General features: G+C 37.7%; 1 long non-coding RNA gene across 1 annotated transcript; it reads right to left on the bottom strand.

Annotated features, from left to right (window-relative positions):
• Window positions 1-2,773: 2,773 nt before the first annotated feature.
• Window positions 2,774-3,846, bottom strand: LOC149673382 (uncharacterized). Its single transcript, XR_016367084.1, has 3 exons — window positions 3,499-3,846; window positions 3,289-3,416; window positions 2,774-3,060 (listed from the first exon to the last, which is right to left on the bottom strand). It is a non-coding gene; the product is annotated as an uncharacterized LOC149673382 (long non-coding RNA).
• Between the last annotated feature and the right edge of the window lie 19,963 nt (window positions 3,847-23,809).

The following is a 23,809-nucleotide window of genomic DNA, read 5'->3' as shown; positions in this document are numbered from 1 at the left end:
TTTTTTCAAAACAATTAATACAATACAAAAAAACTACATCCAAACAAAAAACCCTCCTTATACATTAAGAGCAGTATGAAGTCTTATCTAAGAGAGCAATCGCTCTGTCAGAATTTGTTACCAACAGTGGATTGTTTAATCCATAAATAGAAGTAACAGTGGTGCTGGTTAATCCAGGAGGACAGTGTCGTTATGTAATTTTATTAGTGAAATAATTTTCATGTTTACATCAGCGGAAACTTTTCCAACGTAACCACGTGGGAGTCAAAAGGTTACGCTGTTCGCCAATCGGTTACAGGCTATTTCCACAGTCCACATTGCCCTTTGTTTATTAAATTGCTATGAATTATTTACGCATTTGATGTAATTACTGACATAAAAGCCAAACTATAGAATAGCATCATTCATTAACTTATTTCATAGATGTTCTTTCCGTTACCGCAAATTTAGCAAGGGTATGATAAAAATTGAACGCAATGTGTTGGAATAATCAAAAACTCCTCTAAACATTACAAAAAAGGTCAATTATTTATTCAAACTCTTTTTATAACCTAAATGAACACTGTCGAAACACAATCCAGCTTTAATTTAAACTTAATTAAGTATAAGTAACGTGAAATTGAACCAAAAATATACATTTTTCTGGATAAAAACTGAAATAATTTTTAAATAAACTATTTATATAAGATTAAAACTACCCAAGCCGTTGGTAAAGCCAAATGTTTTCTATATCACGCTTAAATTAATTTAAATTTTAATTAAAGTACTTTAATAGGCGTGAAATCCAAAAGTTTAAGGTAAAATAGATAAAGTTCGGCAAGAATCAAAAACGACACCAAACATTTCAGCCTGTTAAGAGTTAACTACCGCCTTAAGACTGAAGTGACAGATATTATACAAAAATGTCTTGGTTGAACCAAGGCTGAAAAACAAACGATATGAGTGAGGTTTATCAGACTGAAGTTCCAGATATTGCAATTTTTCTTTAATTATTATTATTAATTTAATCCTTAATCACAATTTATTTCTATCAACTGATTTTACTGTTAATCGATTTATTCCCTCTAAATTTATTCAAAAATTGCATATCTACGCTTTTTCAAGAACAATTCCATTTTCCGAAAATATTTTGAAGGGATTTCGTATCGGTGTTTACTAACATGTAAGCATACCGGTGTTTACTAACATGTAAGCACCTTGACGGACATAGTTTTAAATTTTAGTGGCTTGGTAATTAATCTTCAAGTTTGCACCACTAGTAGTCTTTTCAACGGTTACAATTTGCTGAGAAGACGGATATTCGACCAAATATGATAAAGAGAATTTATTTTGCACGGAATAATTAAAAAAATAATGCCGTTTACTTAAGACATAGGAACAACGTTTGTCCCTTGTGGTTTCTTTTAGTAGGTAGCGCTTCTTTCATGGACTGGAAAAATATTATATAGGCATAACCAAGGTTAGGGTAAAGATTCTATAAAAAGGAAAACGTCTCAGTACCAATGATATCTATATTCTTTTCCTTCGGAATTAATACATAAACCACTCCATTCTAAACGAGTTATGCGAAGGAGGGCACACTGAAGCCCGCCCCTTCCGAAATTTTCTTAGTATATAAAATTTTGCAATTATCAGTGCTTGCAGTGTATGGGTCATCAGAGCCCACTCAAAACACGCGGTCAGATCCAAATCTTTCCACAATGTAAACGGTACGTGACTCTCTGGACTTTCCTGCCAACCTTTATAATCTATGACTACAAAATGTTTCCTCTTTTTAGGGAGTCAGAGAATATTTCAAATATTCATTATTGATCCCTAAATACGTATTGCCTTCAAAATAATTAATTTCATGATATAATGTTTTCGGAAAATGGAATTGTTCTTGAAAAAGCGTAGATATGCAATTTTTGGAATAAATTTAGAGGGAATAAATCGATTAACAGTAAAATCAGTTGATAGAAATAAATTGTGATTAAGGATTAAATTAATAATGATAATAATTAAAGAAAAATTGCAATATCTGGAACTTCAGTCAATTGATAAACCTCACTCATATCGTTTGTTTTTCGGCCTTGGTTCAAACCAAGACATTTTTGTATAATATTCAGTTATGATAATAACTGTAACCTCAACTTTCAATTTCTCTATCATTCCAAAAATATTTTTCCCTAACCTTTTAGACCCATTTTCAATTTCAAAGACTTTTTAGGTTTTCAAGGTCATTTACGAACCCTATAATGAGATATTTCTTGTCAATTATTCTCCTCCGTTGTCAAATTTTAAAGTTAATTAATAATTATTTTTTAAAAGTACTTTATCTTGCAGTTGACATTATTCAGCTTCGTTTTGGTGCATCAAACACAATTCAATTGGAGCCACGCTTCTATCATTAGTATTTTGAGGTTTTAATCATTATCTGTATCTCTGGTGAAAAATGAATTTTACTAAAAAATATTTTAAAATTTGCAAAGTTTATTATTCATTTATTTATTACGAAGTCAACAATGTGACGTGTAAGTAAAAAAATATTTGTAAAAGCTGTTAAAAATTTTTTTGGACGATTTTAAAATTGCCGCCTGACCAGTGACTATAGGTACTAGGCAATTCGGGCTTAACAGAATTTAAATTATTAAAGTAAAGGTTTAAATTATTAAAGTAAAGGTTTAAATTATTAAAGTAAAGGTTTAAATTATTAAAGTAAAGGTTTAAATTATTAAAGTAAAGGTTTAAATTATTGAAGTAAAGGTTTAAATTATTAAGGAAAGGTTTAAATATTTAAGTAAAGGTTTAAAAAATAAAAGTGCCTTTAGTATTCTATAACATGCCAAAAAGTACAAACCTACAATATCCCAAGAAGTGGATAAAAACAACCCTTTGTTTGGTTTAATTAACTTTAATCTTGTAACCAAAAAACATTGTGCCTTTAATAATTGCTAATTTGTCTTAGACACCAATTAGTACCATTTCCATGGAGAAGAACTCATTTCTGGATAAGTTTTCAGAAAGTTAAAAAAGAAATTATCTGCAAAATTGATTTTTGACTTTTTTTCCAATTAAATCCTATCAAAATGGTAAATAATGATTAGAAATAATTGCTAAATAATTTTAGACACCAATTAGTACCATTTCCATGAAGAACAACTCATTTCCGGAGAAGATTTCCGAAAATTTCGCCAAAAAGGCTATCTGCAAAATCGATTTTTGTCTTTTTTTTTCCATTAAATCCTATCAAAATGGTGAATAATAATTAGAAATAATTGTTAATTAATTTTAGACACCAATAAGTACCATTTCCATGGAGAAAAACTCATTTCTGGAGAAGTTCACTTCAAAATTTTTGTACACTTCAAAGGAATCTCAGGCTCCCAAAGAATGATTACAAGTTTCATAGATTGTTAATGGTTTCAGTTTTTTTACTGTGTCAAATTATCGGTACTTATATTTCATGTTATATAATTCGCCAACAAATTTCGTCTTTCCAAATACCATCGTACTTACCTTTGGTCCTCGACGGGGTGTGTAAAATTTACCGCCGATGAAAAGAGAGGTGTGCAACGGCATGGAAAAGGCACACCTCCTTAAAACTCGACGGCCCGGGATTCTTCGTACTAAGCCTTGGTCGTCGACGAGGTGTGTAAAATATACCGCCGATGAAAAGAGAGGTGTGCAACGGCATGGAAAAGGCACACCTCCTTAAAACTCGACGGGCCGGGATTCTTCGCACTAAGCCTTGGTCGTCGAAGAGGTGTGCAAAATACACCGCCTATGAGAAGAGAGGTGTGCAACGGCATGGAAAAGGCACACCTTGACGGCCCGGGATTCATCGCACTAAGAATTGGTCGTCGATGGAGTGTGTAAAATATAACGCCGATGAAAAGAGAGGTGTGCTACGGCATGGAAAAGGCACACCTCCGACGGCCCGGGATTCATCGCACTAAGAATTGGTCGTCGACGAGGTGTGCGAAATACACCGCCGATGAGAAGAGAGGTGTGCAACGGCATGGAAAAGGCACACCTCGACGGCCCGGGATTCATCGCACTAAGAATTGGTCGTCGATGGAGTGTGTAAAATATAACGCCGATGAAAAGAGAGGTGTGCTACGGCATGGAAAAGGCACACCTCCGACGGCCCGCGATTCATCGCACTAAGAATTGGTCGTCGACGAGGTGTGCGAAATACACCGCCGATGAGAAGAGAGGTGTGCAACGGCATGGATAAGGCACACCTCGACGGCCCGGGATTCATCGCACTAAGAATTGATCGTCAACGGAGTGTGTAAAATATAACGCCGATGAAAAGAGAGGTGTGCTACGGCATGGAAAAGGCACACCTCCGACGGCCCGGGATTCTTCCCACTAAGGTAGTGCTCGTACAAACTCCAAAATTCTTTAATATTCTCTAATTACTCTGAACAACGTTATTATTTCAATTGATAATAATTTAAATGCTGTATACTAAGCTTTTCTGCATCATTCTGACAGCTAGGATGTATAATACGAGTTTGCAGTGTGAAAAATGATATTAATTGTACGAATTAGCGTTTTTCAGAAGAGTGTGTAAAGTGTGCTAGTGTGTGAGGTGTGCCTTTTAGGGTCCATCATACAAAACAGCGTACTCTTTTGTGGCGGCAGCGTGAATTTTTTTTCTTCAAAGCTCAATATTTGATTGAATTTTAGAATAAACCAAAAAGTAACCGTCACCAGCTTTAAGTTCATGTTATTCTCATATCAATAATGAAATTTTTTACTCGCTTACATTTAACCATGTGAAAACATCGAAGAGTTTTTTAATATTTGGATGGAACTTTTTCAGGTAGCTACGAATTTGCACATGACTATCGGTGACAATGGAGGCGATTTTTAATCTAGCGTTTTTAAGGAACGTTATACCCCGTTTTAACCCTTCAAGTTCCATCGCGACACTATTTTTTACTTCATTGCTCTATATATTAAAAAATATATTTAGAAAAAAATTGGCTTTTTCGTCAATTCTGTAATTTCCTATTTGTACGAGAACCAGATGAATAACTTTCTTAATTTGGCTTTCAAAAAAGACATAAGATCCATATTTTGCACTGAAACCTGGGGAATCGGATCTGGCGTCTCCTCCAAGCTTCATCTTCTTCTTTTTTAGAGAATTCAAAATAGTTTTTTGCTCCTCTTGCCAAACCTAGAAAAATTTAAGATTAGCAATTTATAGTTTTCTATTATAACAAAAATATTATCATACTTCTCGAATTGACTGAAGCAAAAAGCTTTTTTGTATTCGAAAATATGTCGATTTACTGATGCCTTGTAAACGACAAAATGTAAGCATTCGTAGCGCCTGTGTAGGGTTAAGGCCAGAAAACAGGATCGAAGCCGCAATTATAATGTTTCCTAGAGGTTTTTGAGCTAGCATGGGTTGGCTTTTCCAAATATTCGTATGTCCTCTTTGACAAGTAGCTTCTACCGTTAACATCGAGCCATAGGTTTCAGTTTTTACATCACATGGAAGAAGGCATTGGAAACAGAAATGAAATAGCTGAAGCAAGGCACTTTCAAAAACCATAAACTTTCTCTCTGTCATTGCAATTTCGGGGTTCAGGTTGAAATTTCTAACACTTAAAATAAAAAGTTAGTCTCATCGTAATGAGTCAAATATTCTAAATAACACATACTCTTTAATATCCTCTTGAGGTAGCTCGGATGGAGTATAACTCACATCGAAGGGATTAGGGGCTTGCCCTTCATCTTCCTCCTCATCCAAAAAACGCTTCATTTCTTGGCTACCGCTAATTTCTTCTAACGGACTAGTGCTTTGTGCATCTGTTTGGCATGACACATCTACACCAGCTTTGTTAGTTTGGCAGCCTTTTAAGTATAATGGGTTTGCTTCCAATCTTATAGTATGATTAAATAAAAATGTCACGAGTAATACCAGCATTTCTTTGTGGCGATTGCAAAGTTTGAAATTGTACTGAGGCGTCCTTAACAAAACCCATTAGTTTTGGGGGTAAACATTAGACGTATTGATCTCTAGTACTTTTAATAATGTCCTGTAAAATTGTAAAAATCTGTTACCCTAGTCTAAAAACAAGTCAAGAGTATATTCTTTCTAGAAAAATCTTACCTGAGTTCGACTTTTTTTTGGTGGATAATTCGCCGTAGCTGTTGAGTAATGTTCCAAAGATAGTTGGTACCGCTGTTTTTTTTTAATTTATTTCTTAATGTTAACGAAGCGCTACTCGAAGATTGCAGTTGAGCTGCATCTTCAGGGTTTTTCTCAAAACCATTTTCAAAATGAACTGAGCAAATTACAGAAGAACTTTTTTACACTAAGTTAGGGAGATTTATTTTATTAATCCACGTTTCTCTAAGCTTTTCATTTGTTGGGAAATTATGAAAAGAGCGCTGTTTCTTTAAATTTTCCCCAAAACACTGGCGAATTACACATTTTTTCCAAACTTTTTTGGAAGAAGAAGTATCAGCTGATGAACTGGAAGACGCCATATTGATATTGCCCAAGAAGACGACAGAATGAAAACTACTACTGTTAGTAGAATATCTCCTATACCTCAAGAGTAGAGGTGGGTGGGGATTGGTGAAGCAATCCCAATTTCGAGAAAATCCGCGTTTCATGATCTTGCCAGTAGCGGGCGCCCACATCGAAAAATTTAAGGTTTCAAGTTAATTTTAAAATCAGTAACGACTTTATAAAATTTAATATATATATTTTTGAATTCCTTGCTTCAAACTCTATCGGTTTTAATAATACTTTTAAAGATTGGTTACCATGAATATACATGGAAATATCCCTTTAAACAAGAAACAAGATTTAATGAAGCTAAACATTTAAACATGATTAAATTAATGCACTTTGGAAGGCAGGGTTAAACATTCTAATTTGATTTAATCAGACCATAGTGCGACCCTTAACAAAGAAGTGAACTGCCCCTAGTATTTTATTTGAGGGGGGGTAAGATTTTTGTCACGTAATTTAAGGGGGAGGGAGGGTCAAAAAACCGGATTTTTTTACTTGACGTAATTTCTGAACAGTCCCTTTGCCATTTTCAAAGCTTTCAGCAAATATTAAGTCAAAATAACTCTTGGTTTCTCGTAACGAAATACACTACAGTTATGCTTTCTATTTTTGATTTAATGTTTTCATCAATACAGAGCAAATATTAACTTTAGGCAAAATATAGTTACTATTGGGGGTACTTTTTATTTAGTTATGGCAGATTCAAGGAAACTTATAGGAATAGAGGTGTTTCGTATAATTTCGTAAGAACAAACAAGAACGAGTGGAGCTTAGAATCGTCGTTTAAGTGTGGTTTAATTATAAATATCGTCTATTGAAGAAAATGAGAATTTTTACTTACCATATAAATCATGTTTGGTCCTCTAAAGGCATAACTTTTGTCTTTTAACGTCGAGTTCAATTCAGCAAAAGTTGGTGATGATAAGTATAGCTTTCGTTTTCTTCTCCCAAAGCATAGTAAACATGTTACACCTCTTGAACTACGGTCTTTTTGGTTCATGGTGTTCTCCGCTTAATCCATACGATCGCGTTGAACTTTAAAACGTTCTAACTGAACTGGTGTTGGCCCGAATTTGAATTCTTCTTCATAGCCTACTAACAGTACTAGGCACTAGAAGGTCATTTCATTTTCACTGCTTCAATTTCCAAAGAAGGCTATTGTCCTAGTATTTACAGAGAGGAGGACCGGTTCCCTTCTCCCGGGTCTCTACCCCAAACCCCTCACACGTGTTTTGTCATTCTTTCTTTCACTCGTTTTTGCCCAAAAGAAATTCCAAGAAGCTAAACCTAAAGGTTTTACTTCAGTAAGTTCAGTCTATTTTTAGGGATGCGCGATACAGGAACGTGGATTTTATATAAAGCCCTCGTTTCAGACGTTTTCTGAATATAGTAGACATAAGATAATAATTTTCATTGGATGAATCAGAGTGAATTTTATCAATCGATATATATATATATATACAGGGTGTTACAAAAAGATGTGTCACAAATTCAGGGGCGCATTCTACGGGTCAAAACAAGACTAAGTCACCAAAGAACTATGGTCCAAAACTGAACACCCGCGGAGATACGGGCCATCAAAGTATCACGTATAATGCGATGAATTTTCCCTTTAAGTGAAGCGACGAATATGGCTTGACCATATTGTTTTCAATTAATTGGTCATAATTGAAAAAGATTCGATATTTAAGAAACGATCGAGCTAAAAGCATTTTAGACCAAAAAACATTTAATTTGGTAAAGTGTTTTAATTTGCCTAAAGTTACAACGGCGTTTTCAGATCGCTGTATTTGCTGAGTGGCTTGGTTTTTCGTTCATTAAAACGATGGCCCATTGAACTTCTTTGTCAAGCCAATGAGTAAAGCGCTTTTACGTGTAAGCAAGAGTGCCTAGTTATTGGAAATATGTCGTGACAACGGCATGAACCTAGTGAAACTGGCGTTTTTAATCAGACCGTGGTATTATTACCCAATCTCGCATGTATTTTATCGAACCCCTGTGGAAGTCACGCCCATACCTACTTCCCCGTACTCAGTTCGGAGGTATCCCACGCGCTCTCGCGACAAACGGCCTCGTCTACTGGCCCCGATCAACTTACCCTGATAAACCTGCGGGCCCTACGTATCTCCGACCTGACAATTATTTTTAATGTCTTCTTCTATTTGAAGGACTTGCCTGATTCCCTTAAACAATGCCGCAAGGTTCTCATTCCCAAGGCGGGCGATCTTACGTGCGCGACAAATTGGAGACCCATAACTATTCTGTCCCTACTAGTTCGCGTCTTTCATAACATATTGGCGTCTCGCTTACGGCAGGCACTACATCTTAACCCGGCCCAACAGGCGTTCATCTCAGCCGATGGCGCTATGGCCAATACCCTACTGCTGGATTACGCGATAAACACGGCAAAAAAACGGCGTCGTCCTCTTTCAGTTGTGTCAATTGACCTCGCTAAGGCTTTTGATTCGGTCGGTCACGGTAGCCTCAAACGCGCCCTCTTTCGTTTATGTTTAGAGCCCGAAACTGTATCCTATATACTTAACACGTACGCTTTCGCCAAAACAAGTATATCTTGTGGTTCTGTCTCCTGCGGTCCGTTTGCTATGTCTCGGGGAGTGAAACAAGGCGATCCGCTCTCCCCCATTCTGTTTAATGCGGTCATGGACGAGCTCCTCGACTCGTTACCTGCTACAATTGGTGTGCCATTGGGCCATCTTCGTCTCAACGTTCACGCGTTCGCGGACGATTTGTTTTTTATTTCGGAAGCGGAGTTCGGGATGCGCACCATCCTTGATTGCGCCTCGCAATTTTTTTCTGAACGCGCTTTACGTGTGAATACCGCGAAGTGTTACTCTTTGGTGTTCCGTAAACTCGGCAAATCGGGTAAAATTGTCGTTGTTACATCGCCTACTTTTCAGCTCGGAGGCCTTGATTTTCGCCCTATCACGGCATCGGATTTTTTCAAGTATCTTGGTATGTCGTTTGGCCACAATGGTAAAAATAGCCCGTTGGTTGAGACTTTAAAGTCCCACCTGGAACGTTTACGATCCAGCTGTCTCAAGCCTCAACAGAAAATCATTATGCTTAAGACTTTTGTTTTATCGCGCTACTCCTATGTCTTGACTCTGTCGCGCCTGAGCAAGTGCCTCCTTCTGCGTTTAGACGCCTTAGTTCGCGACTTCTGTAAAAAGGTGTTACGCCTTCCCCATTATACGCCGAATATTACGCCGAATATATACACAAACAGGGCGGTCGCTTGGTCAACGAGCGCGTGAGTGACCGTAGGCCTGGCAATGAAAACAGCGACGCACATTAAGGCGTTCCCGAACGTTACTTTGCTGGAAACCAAGAAAACCCCGACCTTCGGTAAGTACGGCTTGAAAGATATGTGGCGTCACTTCGAGAACGCAGTTAGTACCACGACCTGTCTTATACTTGGTAAGTAACTTAACGTCATCGGACTGAGCATCGATATTGTTTTGGCGAATCAGAGCAGACGGAATCTCCTCGTCGGAAAGCGACTCGTCTATCTGATAAAGCGTGATTTGAGGCCGCAGCGGTTTGTCGACGTCGCATTGTACAGATTTTGAAAGTGTACGGTCCTCTGCAACAAAGGAGTGGAGGGCAGATAATTCACGTTCTGCCGGCACGGAGACGACGAGGCCATTATTGGCGCAGTGGCGAACACGCACCACACCGATATTTAATTTGGCTACTTTAACCGCGTCGCGTAGGGTATCGCGGAGCTGGGTGGAGGTGACTCCTTCCGTGGTGGGATGGAAGACAAGCGCGGGGGCTGGGCCACGACCAGAAGCCTGGGCCGGAGTTGGGGGAGTATTAGATGCACATAAGGGGGGCGCGATGGAGTTCATAACTGACGGAGAAACGATGTGGGAATACGAGGCCGACGAAATGGGAGGCGGAGCAACCGGTTCCGGGGTTTGACGGGCTAGAAGTTTGTCCATAAGACACGTGTTTTCGTTTTGTCGTTGTGGAAGTCAAACACCAGATCCGAAAGGTCAGACCAAATGGCACGAGCCGTTTTCCGCAAAGGCTTGTTCAAAATATGCTTATCAGCAGAAGAGCGAGATTGGAGCAGGGCCTCAAATGGTTCTGACAGCTGCATGAGGCGCGAAAGGGGTTGCGACACGGATTGGGGCGTGGCCGAGGTGGAGGAGGAACGTACTGACTGAGAAACGCTTGATTGGTCATCCTGTGACGACTTTGTGTCTCCGGTAGACGAACCCTCATCTTGGGAATGTCTGCTCCAGTTGCTGGAGTAAGAGAATCCGTGGCGGTCGGTTCCCGCGGAATTTTGGGTTTGGGTTTGAAGGCGAGGCTTTCGTCCTCAGATGTAGACGCGGACATGGTGCGGCAAGCGCGCAAACGCCGAAAAAAAAAGAGTTAAACAGCACAAGCTGGAGGCGACATCAGCGCGATCGAGGGGGCTCTGTAATTAAATGGCCGTCGTGGCAGTAACTTTAATTTGGCCGTAACTTTGTAATTAATGGTCGTAGAGTGTCGCGAATGGTCGCAAACGACAGAGCGTCGTGAGATTCTTAATAATCAATCGCTGAAACACGGCCGAGCTGAGACAATACACGCAAATCGACGCACATACAAAATAGCATTACCGTTAACCAAAAATAACTGAGTTTCCATAACTTTGTAACTAAGTAACCGATTAAGGCGCGGTTGGTCTCATTCGAAAGAGCGGCAAAAGTTATGTAAGGAATGCCTCACTCAAAACCTTTGAGATTAAAATTCAGTAAGTTACCAGCGAAAATCCGAAAATCGGCTTCGGAGACCGAGAGATGCCAAAAAAAAGTACTTATCTTCGCGAATATTGGTCGCAGGATGGTCAGCGAGCGCTTAAAACGTGTAAACGGATATGACGGAGGAAATCCATGTCCTTTTGAGGCGGAGAGATCACTTGGGCGAGCGCCCAGCACACATTTAGTTGCCCAGCTTAACGCTACGGGAAGATTAGTGATAGCAAAATCAAGGACTTATCTTTAGAAAGACTGGTCCTAGAGGGTTCCAAGACGTCTTAAAACGTGCAGCAGGAGACGACGTACGATTTGCGATGTTCGCGGATTCTCGGCCACCACGTGGGCGAGCGCCCTGGGCACAAATAGGAGACCAGCGTAACGCTATGGGTATACACAAATATCCTCAGAACTTGGTTAAATATCCGCGTAGAACGCCGCAAAAGCACGCAAATGAAAGCAGGCACGTTCCAATTAAAGAAAATAACCGAAAACAGCAAACAAAACTACCGAAAATAACTTAAATCAAACGAAATAACGGAGCGCGGCAAAATCGCGACTTAAGCAGACGACGCTTAAGAGAGTCATAGTTACTCCCGCCGTTTACCCGCGCTTGGTTGAATTTCTTCACTTTGACATTCAGAGCACTGGGCAGAAATCACATTGCGTCAACACCGATCAACGGCCATCGCAATGCTTTGTTTTAATTAGACAGTCGGATTCCCCTGGTCCGTGCCAGTTCTGAGTTGGCTGTTAGTTGCCGACCGAAACGGTCGCGCCAGGCACGAGACCCAGCACGCCGCGCAGCTGAAATATTCCACGGGAAGGCCCCGACGCTGGTCCGGGCTCAACCAAACCGTTGCCGGTCGGTCTCGCCCAGTCCCGGTGCAGTGCCAGACCCGCTTCGGACCTCAGCCCGATCGGCCCAGCCCTCAGAGCCAATCCTTGTCCCGAAGTTACGGATCGGTTTTGCCGACTTCCCTTACCTACATTTTTCTATCGACTAGAGGCTGTTCACCTTGGAGACCTGCTGCGGATATGGGTACGGTCCGGCACGAAAATCACTACCTCTCACTCGGATTTTCAAGGGCCGACGGGAGCGCTCCGGACACCGCAAGAGGCGCGGTGCTTTACGGAAACACCATCCCTATCTCCGGGCGAGCCAATTCCAGGGAGTCGAATCCTTACAAAGAAAAGACAACTCTTCCCGGGACTCCCGTCGACGTCTCCGAGCTCGTTTGCGTTACCGCAATGTACCCCCGAAGGGGACGATCTCCGTGTCCGGGTTCGGGAATATTAACCCGATTCCCTTTCGGTCACCAGTTTGTTCAAGAACCTTACCTTTTCTATGGTTGTTTATGTGGGCTTGACTTGAGCACCAGAGCCGTTCATACGTCTGGCATTGCATTTTATGTATAAATTCCCAGATTGATATTGTTGCCCTTAAATTTACTAAGATCTACGCAATTGTATACATAAAATACCTAGGGAATGATTTCTAGGAGAGCGATAGCTCTCTTAGATAAGACTTCATACCGACTTTAATGTATAAGGATGGTTTTTTGATTGGTTATAACTTTTTTTGTATCGTATTAACTGCTTTGAAAAAATTCCACAGAACTACAATTCGGGCCCTCAATATGTGGTTAAAATTTCAAGAAGATCCACCCATTAGTTTATTGTATAAAAAGTAAAGTTGCTAAGGGTGGTTTTCATTTCCATAAAATTGATCAGCCCTTTTGGTGAAAAAGTTAAATTTTCCCATAGAAATAACATGGAGTTTTTTTCAAATTTAGCCATTTTGTCGCCACCCTTTTGAAATGAAATATTCGTTTGTTACGTTTGGGAACGGTTATATATCAAAATTTAAACCTTTTTCTAGGACCATTTTTAAGGTTTTTGAGAAAAATTAATTTTAAGTATGTTTAATTTTAAATTTTAAAAACTACCCCAATCTGCGATATTTTAGCACGGATACGCTGTTATATTGGTAAATATCAGCGCGACCAATATTGGCCTTTTTTATGTATAGTTGCGTCATAATAATCCGATTGTTTTTTCTTAATGCCTTTTGGTTGAAATGGCCTATCGATAGTGAGATAAGACTGCTTTAATATTGCCGCCGTGACAAACTACCCCGTTTGTGGCCGCCATTTTTTTAAGGGGAAAAAAATTTGAGGGTGGGTCCTTTTTCGTTGCCATTTTCATATTTTTTGAGGATTTGCTCATGAATGGATTTTAAATATAATATAAAGTAGGTTTCAAGCTTTAATATAAGCCTAATTTCATAATTTTCCACCTTTTTATTGTCCCACAATCTATTTCTAAACTTGGCACTTTCTTTAAGGCGGTGAAATTGCGCTAAGCCTTGGCTTACCGTTAATTTTTGCCATTTATAAAAATGTTTACCCAAGGCCGACTATATTATATAATATAGTCGGCCTTGGTTTACCTCTTGTTGTTACTTCGCCTTCTCGTATCGTCGTATTTTTAAAGTTTAGACTTTGAAAGTAGTGCTTAGTTTTCTTAAATATTACTTAATTGTATAAAATTTCAATATTATAATTGCCTGAAACGTCCGTATTAACGAATTCAATGTTTTTTGTTGAAGGGACGCGCCTTGCATTTGAATTTAGTTCCCTCGAAACTACCCCCTTTAAGAGACCGGCCGCCGGAGGCTTTTTCTTTTACGCCCTCTCAGTCGCTCGTTCAGCCCCGAAAACAGCTGTAGTGACTCTGTTATTTACCAAAAATGTATGCGGTCAGTGTGTTGTTTTTGCATTTTAATGCTTCTAATCGTGGTGCACGTCGAGGTTTACGAATCCAACGTGTGTTGCGTAATGAAAATCAAGGGTGGATGCTATATGATCTAATGATCTATGCTTTAAAAGGAATTTGACGGCGACAGTCATGCAAAAACGGTATTAGGCCTTGCCAAAAGTTGACTAAGCTATAGTAAGCCTTCGTCAGTCAATGATATAAGAAATTGACCCTCGGATATCCTCTGACTAGGAGATGGTTATAAAGTTACTAACTCTCGATTTTGGAGGTAGATACTGTCTAGTGACACTTAAAGTAACGACTTAATCTTATAAACAGACTAACATCATAAGCCCATATCGTAAATTCACCGATGTTGATATCTAAGCTTACTTGAAATACCAATACCAATTTTTTAACTCAATGAATCTTAAATATCAACATCAAAAATTATCTTCTGAAAGAGATATCTACTTATATTCCATTCAAATTTCTCACAACATTTCAAATTAACGAATAGAAATGTGCAAATGAAGTTCAAACTGATTAATTGGGCAAATTGCTATATTGGTCACCATTACCGATCAGAGATAGATTTGCGCCCTTTCGTAGTGTTTATTATGCTTGTGAAATGCTAAGCGAAATCTGTGATTAAAGTTTAAAATAGACATGAGCAAAAACGGCTTTATGCATATCAACTCGATTACCGAATATCTAAATTTGACTAAAATTAAGAAAATATTCTATTCATGGTTAAAAATCTTGTTTGAAGCAGCAAGCCATCTAATCCTTATTTACCTTCTTTTGAAAAAACATAATAGGTTGATACCTCTTTCAGTAGATGATTCATTGATATTTCAGTTTCATTGAGTTTAAAAAAAAATTAGTTCCACCATTGGTTAATTTTCAATATTGACCAATCGATAATCACAAATTTTAATAACTAAATCACAAAAACCGGTTCAAAACCATATTAGTTTTGAAACGATTAAATTATAATTTTACACATATATACTAGTTAATTCCTCGTAGTCGTAGGTAATTAGTTTATTTCCTTTGTGAAATTAATGCTGAATATTATATACACAAAGTAAATAATAAATTAACTTCTAAAATTTAAGTGTAAAGTGTGTGCATTATTTCCCAATTAATAAAAGATATCCACCTATTTTCATTCAAATTAATTACTAATTTGTGGATAATGGATAGAAAATGTCGAGCTCTAATTGCGATATAGCTAAAATCAATCCCACGGGATATTTATAATACAATATATCCTTTGCCCTATGTTTACTGTTTTGAATTTTATTTGTAAAATTTAAAACATAAAATAGTATTACAATTTTTTTAATTAAATAATTATTAATAAATTTCAATAAAATAAATTCTGGTTAAATACATAACACTACTTTCTATTAATTTTCTGAAATTATCAGAGCTAAATATCAAAGACACATATTTAATTGCTCTCATTTCGACACAACTGCAACCGTATAGATTTATTCATTTAATAACATTTCTCATTTCTAATTATTTAAATTCAAAGGGCTGTATTAACTTTTAAAGGTGAAAACCCAGCTGACTTAGAAGCAGGGTTGGCAAAAATCCGGATTTTTCTTGAAAAAGCCAATGGTATGGTTTTTTGCTGGTTTAAACCGGATTTTATTGGATTTATCTGGCTTTTTTTAAACTACTCTCTAGTGCTTAATTTTAGCACTTCGTTTTTACATTTAGTGCACTAGTTGTCTTCTGCTAGGCAGTCTAATTGAGAATCATTTTTTTTGTACATTAAAGTTGATAAAACTATAGACATTTCCCTTAGAGATGATGAGTAGGGCCCTTGATTTAATCGGGATTTTTCAATCCAACCCGACCCATATCGGGTCGGAAAATCCTAGGTCGGGTTGGGTGAGAAAATTACTTAAAATGTTTTGCTGGTTGGGTCGGGAAGGGTTATCATATCGTCTACCCGGGTAAACATTTTTATTATCTTCAATAGGGCAGGGTTGGGCCCGGGTAGGCTTTTTTGTGATCTTCAATAGGGCAGGGTCGGGCCCGGGTAGGCTTTTTTGTGATCTTCAATAGGGCAGGGTCTGATAAAGATTTTTCTAAATGCGCGGTCCGACCCAACAATTTAGCGTTGCAAAAAATTCAACTCAGTCTCACGAGTTTCGGGTGGGGCAGTGGGAGGAGAGCGCGTCAAACTAACCCACAATGTATGGGAATCGACCATTTCAATGAAATAAAGAGGTAAAGACATGTGGGTCAAACGTTTCGTTCCATCTCACTTTATGGTGCCTGCGCTGTACTCTATTATTATATTTTTTTGAAAAATCCACTGGATTTTTCATCGTGGTTTAAACCGGTTTAATCCAGGTGGATAAAACCGGTCTGGATACCAGCGTGCCAACCCTGCTTAGAAGTAAAAAAAATACCAGGCTGCCAGGCTGTCTCTTACACAACAGAGTTGGCCATTCTCGCTTATGAGAAATGAATCCTTGTCATATGCATCTCTGGACTTTAGGAGCTCCAGGACTCCCAACTGAATCAGGGTGGGAAATAGGGGGTACGTTCAGTAACGAAAATCTCAAGGAAATCGCTGTTTTCTTGATGTGTGGTTGATGGGCTCGAGACGTCACAGTGACGTAAAAGGCTTTTGAACGGAAAAGTGGCATTTTGAAGTTAGCGCTGTTTTAGAAATAGGAGTTGGGGAAACGTCTGGCTGGCCCTCAAAACGTTACGAAGCGCAAATGGCTCTTTTTAATTATAAACGAGCTCGCAAATAATGAAATTGTTTAAGAAAATTATGCCTATTTTAATGGTAGAAGTAGTTTTGTAAAGAAACCTAAATTACTAATACAATTACTGTAGGAATAACATTGTTGGAATTTAATTTTTAAATCCCGCGCCAACTTTTCGTCTGCCAAGTGTTCAACAGTCAAGCGCTACGTTACGCCATCAAAAAAACCATATCGATTAGATGGTTTTTTTGATGGGCAAGCGCTGAGCATCATGACGTCAAAACCGGAAACGCGAAAAACCGTACAGTTGGAAAAATCTCACATCGCTTAGTAAGCGCTGCCATCAAAGAGGGTTACTGAACGTACCCAGGGATTTTTTTAAAACTAGTCATTGGGCCAGCGACCCCCTGCCCAGGAATAAATGAACTGGTCCATGACCATTGACCAGGGCGCGGCGTCTGCTAAACTAAAGAAGTGGGTAATTAAAATAGTTGAGATAATGTCTGGACCCTGGTTACCCTAGAATTTCCTTAGTGGTCCTGTGGACCACTGCTCACCCTCCGATATAATTTTTAAACTGGTCATTTTCCCTGTGCCACCGCCTTATTTGCAACGCTGAACTGAAGATTTCTTTTGACCGGACCATAGCCTACTCGATCATGCGCAAAACGTCGCAAGCTGCTTGCGCTATAGCGCGAGTCAGGGTGGGAAATAAGGATTTTTTAAACTGGACATTAGGCCAGAGACCCTCCTGACTTGGAATAAATAAACTGGTCCGTGACCATTGGCCAGAGCACGTCGTCTGCTAAGCTAAGGAAGTGGATAATTAAAATATTAGAATTTTAATGTGTTGACTCTGGTTACCCTTGAATTTTTTAGTAGTCTCGTGGACCACTGACCCCCTCCGATTTAATTTTTGAACTGTACCAGGCAATTTTTAAACTCGTCATTTGCCCTGTGTTACCGCCTTATTTCCCACGCTGGCGCGAGTTGCTTTGCGTTGTCGAGTGCGTGATGGAGCGGGCTATGCCTGGAGTCCCAACCCCCGTTACTTACTACCAAAATACCCACTAGCATAGCCCACTCGATCACGCTCTCTTTTCCCCGGCTACATATTTTGAAGAGGGCACTTTTTAGGCGTATTAACAATCTTGGATCACCTTTGTGGACTTTCAGGGTAGCCCTTACAAATTGAGTCGGCATTGCCCTGAATATATTGTGTTTAAGGTTTAAAAGCTTAATATCAAACAGACGTTAGTTAATGCTACAAAAAAGTTTGAAATTGATAATCTCGGATCGTCTTTGAGAAGTTTTAAGGATTTCCGAATTTCATATTGGGCTTATGAAAAGTTTGAGCTAAAGGTTAAACTGACATAAATCAGCGTTTTAAAAAATTGTGTAAAACTGTCAATTTGGTCCTATTTGTGGAATTTTTAGGGGAGCGCCTCGCGTTTCAATAAAGGGTTGTAAAAAATTGTATTATGTTAATTACAATAAGAATACAAACTTTCAATGAGTTAGGTTTTTATTTTTTAGAGTATCATTGTAAATAAATGACTGATTGAGCTAAAGTTACGGTTCCCTTTTTATATGTTTCTGCTTAGTGTAGATTTTGAAAATGTAAAACAGTTCCTTAACAATCTTAATTAAAATGAAGACTGAAGGAGCAGATATTAATCAAAAATGTCTTGATTAGAATCAAGTCCTAAAAAGTATCGATAAGTCTGAGGTTATCACTTGACTGAAGGATCAGATATTAACTTTTCTTTTTAATTGAAACTTAAAGGCATGCTTAAGAAAAAACAACGTTCCATTACCGTTTTCCGTTGAAATAACTTATTTTACAGGTAATCAATTTCAAAAATTTACTTATCTCGGGTTTTCGGGCACAATTCCATTCCCCCGAAACATTTTATCATTACATTAATTACTTTTGAGAGATAACGTGTCAAAATAAGCTTTAAAACAATAAAAACCTGAATGAGCGGTCTGTTTAGAAATGACCAAAACCTTCAAATCAGTGTTGCTAATGTTAGAAAGTGGATGTTCCCACTTCCATTTTAAAAATTTTGCCGCATTTCCCACACCCCCTTTTTTACAGTCATATTTATCTGGACTATTTTATCATACTAAGTTTAATATGGAATATCACTCCGCATGGCTTTGACAATATGTACAAATGCTATAAAGCTTTAAAATTCTCAAAATATGCTTTCTTTTTTTTTCAGTGCCAAACTTAAAATCACCGAATTTATTTCAAAATGTCGCTTGAAATTATTAAAACGGATAAAATTTTCGAAAATGCACTAATTTTAACTGTGCAGTTAAAATTAGTGCATTTTTGAAAATTTTGCACTATTAACCCTTGAACAGGAAAATTCCGACATTTGATTGATTTCGGAAAAATATTACTTTTTCCCCACAGAGCCTAAAACCAAACCTAAATCTCCCACGATGTGGGAAATTACCCACACATTGGCAACACTGCTTTAAAAACTTACAACAAGCACACTTTCGAGACATGTTCTGAACAAATTAGTGCTTAACCCTCTAATAGTACGACCACGGAGAATTGATGTAAACTGTAGTTGAAATATATTCATGTGCGACCTGCGGCACTGAATGTTCTCTAACCATTGTTTGAAACTAGAGAGAGAAATAGTGAACAGCATTAATCATGTCCTGAGCTATGAGAATGAACAGTATGACTGTTGACTGAAATACACTAGACATTACATCATTTTACATAACCACGAGTAAAAATCTAACTGTCCCTACTTAATTTTCCGCCATTATTTTAAAACGTATCCACTGCGAAGCATGCCGGGCACAAATGAGGGAACCTTTTAAAACTCAATGTCATACACGTACTCTATCAAAAGTAATTAATGTAATGATAAAATGTTTTGGGGGAATGGAATTGTGCCCGAAAACCCGAGATAAGTAAATTTTTGAAATTGATTACCTGTAAAATAAGTTATTTCAACGGAAAACGGTAATGGAACGTTGTTTTTTCTTAAGCATGCCTTTAAGTTTATCTGATCCTTCAGTCAAGTGATAACCTCAGTCTTATCGATACTTTTTAGGACTTGATTCTAATCAAGACATTTTTAATTAATTTATCATGGTGTCAGTATATGCCCCACCATCACAAGCAATATATCCATTGCTTACAGATATTCTAAGTGATCTTACTCTCCATAAGCATCCCAATAACCTTATTTGTGGGTTTCAACGCTAAGCATTCCCTCTGAGGTTCTCCACGTACAGATGATAGGGGGGAATCAGTTCTTGACTTTTCAAATATCCTAGGATTTCATATATGTAATGATCCGAACTCTATAGCTACCATTTTCACCACCAATGGTGAAAGTTGAATTGATCTTACCATTGTTTCTGGGCCTTTTTTAGAATTTTTTAATAATTGGGACGTAGTAGACGAGATATCTTGTAGTGACCATCGGTATATAAACTTTAAGAATAGTTGGGTACGACATAACGAATCGCCAGTCTCACCAAGATTCTCGACCCGGAATACCGAGTGGAGAAAATTTATGGATTCGACCAAGTTGGCCTTTCAGAACTTTGTTATTTTCGACTTAAAAAAAATTAGAATTAGAGGTAACTGTTGAGGAATTTATGAAAAGAATAGTAGCAATTTGCTCAAATAACCAAAAGTGCTCTGTTGGCCGGAAGTTCCGCACTGTGCCCTGGTGGACAAAGGAAATTGCCGTGGCTAGGAAAAGAGTGAGGGCGTTACGTCGCGTAATGCAGAAGTCTAGATCTATTGAATTAAGATTAAGGAGAAAACTCGTCTATAACAGGGAACACGCAATCTATATTGATATTGATATTGATATTTTTTATTTTCCACAATTGTTACATATTTTTGACATGATTAATTAATTGGAATTTCACCGTCCGCCTAAGTAAGACTTGTGTGCGGGCGACATGTTGATCTTTTTAATATTGTTCTCGCGCGCTGGCTAATCTCGCGGCTTTTCATTTTTTTTCCACTTCAGTTATATATTAGTTATCAATTCGGTTTTGTATTAATTTCCAGTTCAGTTACATATAAATTACAAATTTAGTTACATATTAATTACAAATTTAGTTACATATTAATTACAAATTTAGTTATATATTAATTACAAATTTGGTATATGTTAATTACAAATTTGGTTATATGTTAATTACAAATTCAGTTCAATGTTAATAAGTTAGTTCTATATCATTATTTCTTATGTAAAATTTAGCAGCCATTTTAAATTGATTATAATTTTTTAGACACTTTATGTTCTGAGGCAACTTATTAAAACAACTTATTGCTGTATACGAAGCATGTTTTTGGCCCAGAGAGGTAAAAACCCTGGGTAGAACCAGGCTACCTTTTAAAACTAACTTAGTGTTCCTTCCATGACTAATCGCAGCGGATTTAAATCGCTTGTTAAATCCATCCAGTAGGATATTATACACATATAATTTAGATACCGAGAAAACATTGAATTCTTCATACAAGAGTTTAGTTGAATAATCATATTGTTTATGTAAACAAATACGCAATATCCTATTAACAAGAACAATTAATGGGCGTAAAATCGCATAATGTGTATTGCCCCATGCTATTAGACCATATTGAAGTTGCGATTGGACCAAGGCGAAATATACCATTCTTAATAGTTTTAAGTTTAAGAATTTACTCAAGGTTATTAAATTAAATGATACGAATCTTAATATTTTAGTAACATGCTGTACATGAGTATCCCATTTCAGTTGACAGTCTATATATAAGCCCAAGTATTTAATAGAATTTACTTGTTCAAGTTTGATACACGAACAGTTTGATGATAAGCAATTCATTTTATGTATTTTCAATTCAAATTCTGGTATGTCAGTAGGCGATCTCATAGAAAAGGTTATATATCTGGGTGCACGGCAGTGCACCCGCCAAGTTGTCGTGCACTACCAGCAATCCTTTACCCGAAACATTTCAGCCTCATTTTGACCCCCTCTTAACTCGGTACTGGGGAATAGTACACCACTCATATTTGCACCTCAAGGGCACAGTGTTAATCCTAGGAAGTCCTCCAACTTCCAGCTTTCTAACTCATTTCGTTTCTGTGATAATCCTATGTGAGAATGACACATTATGAGACTGACTGACTGACTGACTGACTGACTGACACATCATCAAAACCTCTAGGGCATTTCCGGTGGTGCTAGAATGATGAAATTTGGCATACTTATACCACTAAGCATACAAGCAAAGGGAAAAGTCCCAAAAGCGGGAGTTTCCCCCTTTTAGCCCCTGAAATGGGGGTTTAAAATTAGAGTCATCATCTAAACCTCTAGGGCATTTCCGGTGGTGCTAGAATGATGAAATTTGGCATACTTGTACCACTAAGCATACAAGCAAAGGGAAAAGTCCCAAAAGCGGGAGTTTCCCCCTTTTAGCCCCTGAAATGGGGGTTTAAAATTAGAGTCATCATCTAAACCTCTAGGGCATTTCCCGTGGTGCTAGAATGATGAAATTTGGCATACTTGTACCACTAAGCATACAAGCAAAGGGAAAAGTCCCAAAAGCGGGAGTTTCCGCCTTTTAGCCCCTGAAATGGGGGTTTAAAATTAGAGTCATCATCTAAACCTCTAGGGCACTTCCGGTGTTGCGGGAATGATAAAATTTGGCATACAAGTAGGACTTAGCATACAAAGAAAGGGAAAAGTCCCAAAAGCGGGAGTTTTCTCCTTTTAGCCCCTGAAATGGGGGTTTAGAATTAGAGTCATCATCTAAACCTCTAGGGCACTTACGGTGTTGCGGGAATGATAAAATTTGGCATACAAGTAGGACTTAGCATACAAAGAAAGGAAAAAGTCCCAAAAGCGGGAATTTTCCCCTGTTAGCCCCTGAAATGGGGGTTTTATAATTTATATCCCCTCGTAATAGGACATTATAATTTAATTTTTTCGTCTCTTAATATTAATATTTTTTACTAATATGATTCTTTCGTATTATTGCAAAATTTATATTTTTTGCATAATGTTTTAGTAATTAAATTTTTTAGTCATTTCCTTTTCATTTCGTCTGAAATGGTTCTAAGCGTTTTTTGATTCATTTAGTTTTTCTTAAATCTATTCTGTTGATTAAAAGTGTTACTTGCCACAATATTGTGTTCTTCGAATAGAAATACGGTTAACAATTATCACAGCCTGAGAAAAAAAAAGAAAGTTGAATGCAAAAAAGTTGAAAAAGGCAAAGCCAAGTAAAACTCTTGGAAAGAACAAATAAAAATCTAAAAGTACAAATTTTTATTTCACTTCATAATCCTACTTCTATAAATCTACAAGAACATGCACGTACAAAAAGGAGTGAAATCTCACCAAAAACATCTCTGTAAAAATATGCCAAGTTGTTTGGCCGTAAAAAGAAGTGAGATCTAAAATACGGCCAAGTTATTATCTCCAGGTGAACCAACATTTTATTCGACTTAAGTTAAAACTTCTCAAGAATATTTTTCTGACTTGGCCATTAGCATTCCAAACTTGCATCCTTCTTCTTTGCACCCGTGAAGGTTAATAACGGAAATTACAAGTTTAACCACAAAGGCTTATCAAGAATATTTAACCAATTTGATTTAATATTTTAATTTCGATCCATATCTGGAATTAAACGAATCCTTGATATGCAAATGGCCAAGTCAGAAAAACATTCTTGAGAAGTTTTAACTTAAGTCGAATAAAATGTTGGTTCACCTGGAGATAATAACTTGGCCGTATTTTAGATCTCACTTCTTTTTACGGCCAAACAACTTGGCATATTTTTACAGAGATGTTTTTGGTGAGTTTAGTTTTCGGGATATTTAAACTTAACAAGTTTTTTTGCAATACGTTAAATGCCTTTTTGAGACCTATCGAAGCTGCCGAGTATACCTTTTCCCATGTCTCATCTATGTAGATTAGGACGGTATCGTCAGCAAATGATATTAACGAGCTGGATCGACCATTTCAATGAAATAAAG

This window comes from Phalangium opilio, unplaced genomic scaffold (genome assembly GCF_054372755.1).
Source record: "Phalangium opilio isolate 3A_F unplaced genomic scaffold, DU_Popi_V2 ptg000052l_1, whole genome shotgun sequence".
Lineage (NCBI taxonomy): Eukaryota > Metazoa > Arthropoda > Arachnida > Opiliones > Phalangiidae > Phalangium > Phalangium opilio.
The sequence above is the reverse complement of the archived record's forward strand: the minus strand, read 5'-3'. Positions and strand labels throughout refer to the sequence as shown.